The sequence below is a fragment of the Eriocheir sinensis genome, unplaced genomic scaffold (assembly GCF_024679095.1).
Source record: "Eriocheir sinensis breed Jianghai 21 unplaced genomic scaffold, ASM2467909v1 Scaffold874, whole genome shotgun sequence".
Taxonomy (NCBI): Eukaryota; Metazoa; Arthropoda; class Malacostraca; order Decapoda; family Varunidae; genus Eriocheir; species Eriocheir sinensis.
This window is the reverse complement of record NW_026112246.1, coordinates 1-8,969: the sequence shown is the minus strand read 5'-3', so window position 1 is coordinate 8,969 and position 8,969 is coordinate 1. Positions and strand designations below refer to the sequence as shown.

At 44.4% G+C, this 8,969-nt stretch overlaps 1 long non-coding RNA gene across 1 annotated transcript; it reads right to left on the bottom strand.

The window, feature by feature from the left end:
- Positions 1-1,458: 1,458 nt before the first annotated feature.
- On the bottom strand, positions 1,459-2,969 carry LOC126994779 (uncharacterized). Its single transcript, XR_007749589.1, has 2 exons — positions 2,846-2,969; positions 1,459-2,421 (listed from the first exon to the last, which is right to left on the bottom strand). It is a non-coding gene; the product is annotated as an uncharacterized LOC126994779 (long non-coding RNA).
- Positions 2,970-8,969: the final 6,000 nt, after the last annotated feature.

The window sequence follows — 8,969 nt, the reverse complement described above, 5'->3', positions numbered from 1 at the left end:
GCTTGACAACCTCTGTGAAGCGGAGACAGTGCATATTTGAAGAATGAATGAAGTTGCACACCTCGGTCAGTGTTTGAAGAGCGATCTTCACTTCCTTGACGTCACACGGCTTCGTCAGTACTAGATTCTGCCGGTGGTCAAAGCAGTGGATTGGCTTGGCCAGGGTGTACTTCTTCATGAGTACTGCGGCACACCCTTTGAATTTTCTCATCATGGCACTTGCTCCATCGAAACCAAGTCCCCTGCACTTGGCCATGTCCAATCCGAGGTCTTCAACGGTGCGCAAAAGGAGCCAGGCTAAACCTTTACCGGTGAGGCCTGGCGTGCACAAAGGCAAGGAAGTCTTCCCTTATTTCCTGATGATAGTGGCCTGCACTAAAATTCACTTTCTGCTTGCATGTGAGGAATGAGGTCACCCCATATCCGCCCCTGGGTTACGGGTATGTGGTACGTAACGTTGGGACCTGTTCGGGTAAGCCACGAGTGCGAATCTTTGCTTTCTATCCTCAGAGTAGTCCACTGTAAGTCAGATTATACTGCTCACTGTACCAGGAATTACCTTCTGAATAAAGCCTTGAACGTAATGACGATGCACTCTGCTCGTTTGAAAAGCTGTTATGAATGTTTGGGACAGGTTACTATGGTGGCTAGGTCATTACATACTCAAATCAGGACTAGGTTTTGGGAGACAGGTCAGGTCATTTTGTTGTAGACTTGTGATACTGGGCTGGACTGCACTGGGTACACCATCGCACGCTGAAGTTGTTGCGCACAATTTATAATGATATTTTTTAGGAGAGACGGGCTTTTTTTCATTATTGGTTCTTTTTTTTCTTGAACTGTTTACTGTAAAAAAAAAGTATGTTAATGTTTACACAGTTAATTGACACCGAACTTGATTTGCAGACACTACCAAACGAAGAAGAGGAGGAGGAGGAGGAGGAAGAAGACGAGGAACACAGGAGGAACCCATTGGTGAGTGTTAATTTATTTTTTTCTAAAATGGTTAACGAGCAATCAAAATCTTTCTTATATTAGGAAAAGCTTTCTCCTCTCTGTTGTCCTTTTGGGGCCTCTTAAACAAGTTGTCACAGGGGAGGCGTTAACCCCTTCAATACAAGCAGATCCATGCCATGCATTATATACATCCATTTAGACTTTGTGGATCATCTTCTCTCTCTCTCCTCTCTCTCTCTCTCTCTCTCTCTCTCTCTCTCTCTCTCTCTCTATTATCTATCTTGGTCGCTTCCATTAAAATCTTTCTTATATTTTCTCCTCTCAGCAACAGCTTTCTCCCTCTCTGTTCCGTCCTTCTTGGCTAGGGGGCCTTAAACAAGGCGTCACGGTGCAGGGAGGCGTTACCTTCAATACAACCTCCATGCCATGCATTATATACATCCATTTAGACTTTGTGGATCATCTTTAGTGGAGGTAATTCTCTCTCTCTCTCTCTCTCTCTCTCTCTCTCTCTCTCTCTCTCTCTCTCTCTCTCTCTCTCTCTCTCTCTCTCTCTCTCTCTCTCTCTCTCTCTCCATTATCTATCTTGGTCGCTTCCATTAAAATCTTTCTTATATTTTCTCCCTCTCAGCAACAGCTTTCTCCCTCTCTGTTCCGTCCTTCTTGGCTCGGGGGCCTCTTAAACAAGGCGTCACGGTGCAGGGAGGCGTTAACCCCTTCAATACAAGCAGACAAAACATAACCTCCATGCCATGCATTATATACATCCATTTAGACTTTGTGGATCATCTTTAGTGGAGGTAATTCTCTCTCTCTCTCTCTCTCTCTCTCTCTCTCTCTCTCTCTCTCTCTCTCTCTCTCTCTCTCTCTCTCTCTCTCTCTCTCTCTCTCTCTCCATTATCTATCTTGGTCGCTTCCATTAAAATCTTTCTTATATTTTCTCCCTCTCAGCAACAGCTTTCTCCCTCTCTGTTCCGTCCTTCTTGGCTCGGGGGCCTCTTAAACAAGGCGTCACAGTGCAGGGAGGCGTTAACATGAGCCCAATCAGAGTGGGATGGACGCAGGAGAGGTTTGAATTCAATCTGGGTTTTGATGACACAATATTAACTATATCCTGGGATTGGTATTATAAGACACTTTTGCTTCTCATGTCAACTATGTTCTGTATTTCTGTAGGTCAAAGAGGGGGGCAATCGGGTTCTAATGAGTGTTTCTTCATGTTCATGGTACAGAGGAAGGGTCACACTACCACCTGGTCATAAAACTATACTTCTGGAAATGTCAAAGACTCCTAGGAAAGCCTTGCCAAATATGTGTTTCTTCATGTTCATGGTACAGAGGAAGGGTCAAACTACCACCTGGTCATAAAACTATACTCCTGGAAATGTCAAAGACTCCTAGGAAAGCCTTGCCAAATATGTGTTTCTTCATGTTCAGGGTACAGAGGAAGGGTCAAACTACCACCTGGTCATAAAACTATACTCCTGGAAATGTCAAAGACTCCCAGGAAAGCCTTGCCAAATATGTGTTTCTTTAGGTTCAGGGTACAGAGGAAGGGTCAAACTACCACCTGGTCATAAAACTATACTCCTGGAAATGTCAAAGACTCCTAGGAAAGCCTTGCCAAATATGTGTTTCTTCATGTTCAGGGTACAGAGGAAGGGTCAAACTACCACCTGGTCATAAAACTATACTCCTGGAAATGTCAAAGACTCCTAGGAAAGCCTTGCCAAATATGTGTTTCTTTAGGTTCAGGGTACAGAGGAAGGGTCAAACTACCACCTGGTCATAAAACTATACTCCTGGAAATGTCAAAGACTCCTAGGAAAGCCTTGCCAAATATGTGTTTCTTTAGGTTCAGAATACAGAGGAAGGGTCAAACTACCACCTGGTCATAAAACTATACTCCTGGAAATGTCAAAGACTCCTAGGAAAGCCTTGCCAAATATGTGTTTCTTTAGGTTCAGGGTACAGAGGAAGGGTCAAACTACCACCTGGTCATAAAACTATACTCCTGGAAATGTCAAAGACTCCTAGGAAAGCCTTGCCAAATATGTGTTTCTTTAGGTTCAGGGTACAGAGGAAGGGTCAAACTACCACCTGGTCATAAAACTATACTCCTGGAAATGTCAGACTCCTAGGGCCGGTCTTACAGTCCTTTCGGGAGCGGCAAAACGAAAACGCGCACCAGGTTTGTTGTCTGGCGTACGAGAGCCAGGCGCCCGTCTTACACTCAAAGATTTACGCTCCCCAACGAGACCCGCACCGAACCTAAATCGTCGGCAGTGTTGGTATAACTGGTCGGGTGAGGTTGGCGAGCGTGAGCATGAAAACGTAAACAAAGTCACGTGATTTCTCGGCGCGTACCATGAACTGTACGGCGACCAAAGTCGTTTTTCTCGAGATAAATCATGTTTTCAGGATTACCTCGTCTCCAGGTAAAGTTGTGGGCATACCTCAAAGCTGCGTGCGGCCTCTGTGTTTGTCCGCCTTACTTGTCCTTGAGTCTGTGGTGGGTAATAATAATAATGACAGGGCCAGTGTGATATTCCTGCTACCCACAGTTTATCTTCCCAAAGTTTTCCTAGATACCCATTAGTTGGTCAGCCCAAAAGGGTCCATGAACAGCTGGGTGAGCTGCGTGTCGACTAATCAAGCTGAGATTCATACACGGACACACGGATTTGCTGCTGAACCTGCTAACCAATGCACCAGTGTTTCTTTAATCTTCTCCTGGGCATTTTTGACGTGCGGCCGTCCCAGCTGATCATTCTCCTTTTCAGTGTGATAAAAAAAGGGGGAGTAGAGGATAAAACACCCCAAGGTCGAATATTTACAGTCTTTGGTAAATATTTTAGCTCTGCCACTTCAAAATATCATGTACTCTTCCAAACTGTGGGCAAAGGGCAAAAATAAATGCACTTGAACCATAATATGAAGGTGTACATTATAAGTAACTAACCTAAGCAGACGTAACATAACCAAACCAAAACCAAAAGTGTTTTAATTATGTTTTACCATGTAGATATCATTACAAAATAAAATTTCTACAGTGTAGATACTTTTCCTTGTAGATAACAAGCCAAAGTATGGTGTAGATATTTTTGTTCTTGTAGATAACGAGCCAAAGTAGCACCACCTAACCACTCCTTCCTAACTCCCTCCAATCTTTCCTCCTTCCCTCCAATCTTTCCTCCTTCCCTCCAATCTTTCCTTCTTCCCTCCAATCTTTTCTCCTTTCCTCCAATCTTTCCTTCCTAACTCCCTCCACCCCTCCAATCTTTCCTCCACCCCTCCAATCTTTCCTCCACCCCTCCAATCTTTCCTCCTTCCCTCCAATCTTTCCTTCTTCCCTCCAATCTTTTCTCCTTTACTCCAATCTCTCCTTCCTAACTCCCTCCACCCCTCCAATCTTTCCTTCCCTCCAATCTTTTCTCCTTTCCTCCAATCTCTCCTTCCTAACTCCCTCCAATCTTTCTTCCTTCCCTCCAATCTTTCCTCCACTCGCTGTTCCCAGGAGGAGTGTTATCATGGTGTCATAAAAGGTGCTAGATAATGGTACAATAGATAAATATAGGTAACAGATACAGTGTCTCCTAATTACTATATAATCTATATTTGGTAAAATTGTACACTGCTTTTTAATATGTATGTATATTTCAACTATGTGTAAATCTATGTGTTTATTTTTGTATATGTATCTTATCTATTATCTATCTATCTATCTGTCATCCAATATACTTTGAAAGAGTCTAAATCGTCAAGGAGTAATAGTTGATGTGAGGGTCAGGTCATATTAATTGCCCTCCTGGAACACACATTTAACAAGACGTTCGTTGGAGTTTGAGGTCGTTCCAGGGGTACTAGCTTCATGACCCAGGTGGTGGTTTAATAACCCTTCCTATGTACCATGAACCTAAAAGAAACACTCAATAGAACCTAATTATTCTCCTTTTTGGCCTTTGGAAGTAGTTGATGTGAGGGTCAGGTCATAGTCTTATTAATTGCCCTCCTGGAACACACATTTAACAAGGCGTTCGTTGGAGTTTGAGGTCGTTCCAGGGGTACTAGCTTCATGACCCAGGTGGTGGTTTAATAACCCTTCCTATGTACCATGAACCTAAAAGAAACACTCAATAGTCTAATTAGTCTCCTTTTTGTCCTTTGGAAATAGTTGATGTGAAAGGTAGAAGTGTCTGATGGTCACATTCTTAAATATAGCCAAGACAAGACGGCTTTCCTAGGAGTCATAGGCATTCCCAGGGGTTGGCCCAGGTGGTGGTTTAACCCTTCCTCTGTACCATGAACCTAAGAAAACACTCATTAGAAACCGACTGACCACCTTTTCGGCCTTTAAAATTGGTTAACTTGAGGGGCTCAGAATGCCGCCCTAGGCCCGGATTCATCAATCTTACCAACCACGCCTTTGGTATCTCTCACATTTACCGGAGCGCTACCAGAGCTGCATCTTTCAAACACGGCATTCATCAACAGTATGGTAACGCTCCGGTAACTCGCACCCTAGCAACAATTGGTTGGGCTGGATAGCCAATCACGTGCGACCTTTGATGCTGTATTTCAGCTTTCACGTGTCGTTTGTTTACTAATACACAGACTTCAAAATCAAGACGTGTATTGTACAGGCGTAAATACTGCCTAAAAACAAATAATTAGCGTGGTGATCCCTCAATTAGATGTGGCGTTTTTTACGAATGAATGCCGTTACTTGTATATTTATTCTTGAAATAAAAATATACTTGCTTATGTAGCCTAGCAATATTCTGAACATTTTTGTATGTTACCTACATAGTTTTCCATCGCCAACGCCAGCTGCGTGCCTCGCTATCACAAGATTGGGTACTATTCTAATGTTTGCCCATACTCACCCCTCGCAACCAAAACTGACTAGGGGGCCATTGTCATCATGCCTCACTGGTGCAGCCAAGCAATGGGTGTGGGCGTGGGAAGTTGTGGCTGCTGAGGTGAATGGCGTGATCAAGTGGCTTCGTGAGTAGTGTGGAGGAGGTCAGAGCAAAATTTTACGACATTAAACTCCACAGCAAGAATATTGGAGACTTGAGACGGGAGGTGACTGTCACAGGCAGAACATTATTCCCTCTGCAGTGTTTTAACAAGTAGGGAAAAGTCATGTGGGTGGACAGTTCCATGAGACGGGAGGTGACTGTCACAGGCAGAACATTATTCCCTCTGCAGTGTTTTAACAAGTAGGGAAAAGTCATGTGGGTGGACAGTTCCATGAGACGGGAGGTGACTGTCACAGGCAGAACATTATTCCCTCTGCAGTGTTTTAACAAGTAGGGAAAAGTCATGTGGGTGGACAGTTCCATGAGACGGGAGGTGACTGTCACAGGCAGAACATTATTCCCTCTGCAGTGTTTTAACAAGTAGGGAAAAGTCATGTGGGTGGACAGTTCCACAGACTTACATACTATAGAGTGCGGCCTGCAAGTGAAGCCAGCCTGAGGCTGTGCACGGGTGTGCCCAGTTCATCCCAAACCGACGACTTCACACACCTCACTCCCACCCCGTTTCCTGACCCCAACATTCATTTTTGAGAAAAATGTAGACCACCATCATCTTCTTGAGAAAATTCTGCATCACACTAGCATAAAATTGTAACAATAATGTGTAAATACACATACGAAAATCAAAGTTAAATGAATAGGGAGTACACATTTTCTTGCATTTATTTCTCTTCAACTCCTTCGTACTCAGCTGGTTTTCGTCACATCGCTTCTATAAGCCCAGATCCTAAATCTGCATACTTTTCTGCTTCTGATGGTGTAGGGCACATCGTTACGAGGTAAAAAATACATTGGCTCAAAATCGCCTCCGAACATGAGCCGCGGCAGTGTCTTAGCACTTACCACGCCTGTGGTAACTCAGTTACGGGTGCTCGGAGCCGCAGTAACTTTTGGCCTTACCACGGCTCCGGTAAGTGGTTGATGAATGCCGATTTACCGGGTGGGCGGAGATACCGCGAGACTTACCAGACAGAGGTCCGGTAAATGGTTTGATGAATCCCGCCCCTAAGCTACAGTGGGTGTGTGCCATGACTGACCTAAATTGTACACTGCCATATTACATTATTATAAGTCCACAGTGTTCCCATTACAGCAACACTGTACTCAGCGTTGCCATGTACTCAAATCATTGCATATATTGTTTCAAGGCCCTAAAACTATTGTACATGCACCAATAACGCCCTAAAATTAAAGTTAATGTTATTAGTGTCAAGTATTGATGCTTTTGTGGCAATACTTGTGAGTAAAAATACGTGAAATACGATATATGTTCACGGTGGTTCATGGTAAGCCGGCAACGTTGACTGTACCTCATATATCGCACTTGACTGGGGCCGCCAAACCCTTAGGAGAAGCTAAATTGCACTTGCCAAACAGTAGAATCAATGGGGTTTACTCTAATGGGGTCCAGGCCCTCCCCAAGGTACCCATTCCTCCCCCATTACACTCACTCTCCTAGGCAATGGTGGGATACATACAGCATGTTAGTTGAAGGGTTAACCCAGTGGTAGCAGCGGGGATCATGTTTCTTAATGGTCCCTATTCATTGCCAGTAAAAGTATACAGAATTATAATATCTGCCAAAATTAATACGTAAAGCACATACTGCACCATAGCTATACGATATATGACGATGATAGGTATCTATTTAATAATGAGTCTGTGCACCCCTGCTGTGATTACACTGTTAAAAATCTGCTGCAAGGCTTTGAGGCCTGTCACTAGTGGAGCCTGTGGCCACGTGTTGTCTGCAGACCCATTCATACGTTAGAGACAGACACACCAGTCGGCTGTGCTATTTGACGATGACTGAGGCCTTCACCGTCAAGGATAATGATGACTTTGTGCCGGTCTTGTGGGGTCTGCATTGCCACCAACTTGAGCATGACTTTGGACAGTATAGTAAGACAGTTTTGCTTCTTACATCAGCTATTTCTAAGGGCCAAAGAGGGGATCAGTTGGGTTGCAATGAGTGTTTTTTGGGTTCATGCAACTGAAGAAGGGTTAGGCCAGCACCAGGGTTATAAAACTACCCCTGGAAATGCCCACAACTCCTTGGAAAGCCCTGCCAGATGTGTGTTTCTCCCACTCCACTTCCCTTCCCTTCCCATCCCTTTCCTTCCCTTCCCATCCCATCCCATCCCTTCCTCTCCCATCCCATCCTTTCCCATCCCATCCCTTCCCATCCCTTCCCTTCCAATCCTATCCCTTCCCTCTCAGGGAATTTTGATGCTTGTAAATCCAAACACTCGTACAACTTGTATAATGTAACCCTCGTAAGAAGATGGCTCCACTATAAACACTTGCCTGCGCCATGATGGGCTGGGGCCGAATACCATCCAGGCCCCTCAAGCAAGCCTACCGGCGCAATAGGAGGAGATGTAAAAAAAAACAAAAAAAAAAGCAGAGGTATCACTGTGCCGTCAATTATCCCGAGTTAAAAATTCCTTGTTCTGCCGCATACAACTGTTTCCTTAATATAAAGCATGTTAATTTTCTTGGGGGGGGGACTTAGGGCCGCTTTCACAGTCGTTATGTTTGTTTTGATCGCTACCAATGATCGCCGCTGTAGAATTTCCACTTAAAACTGGCCGATGGGGTGGTAGTGGGGTTAGCCTAGCCTTGCCACACACTCTCAACCCCTCTCGCTTCCTCTGCAGCCGCCACCACCCCATAGGCCAGTTTCACGTGGAAAACTATAGCATCGATCGGCGCCATTGGTAACGATCAAAACAAAGCTTCCCTAAGTGCCGAAAGTCTGTCATAAGCAGCGTGAACTTCATCTAATTCACCCCAAAGTAACCTGACTCTGTCTTGAATGACCCTAAACTAATGTAATTCACTCTCATCTTACCTAAAACTACAGTTGAATTACCCTAAACTTGCCTTAAAATATTCCCCTTAACGTAATTCACTCCAAGGTAACCTGAATCTGACCTATCCTGACCTTACCTTAATATCCTAACC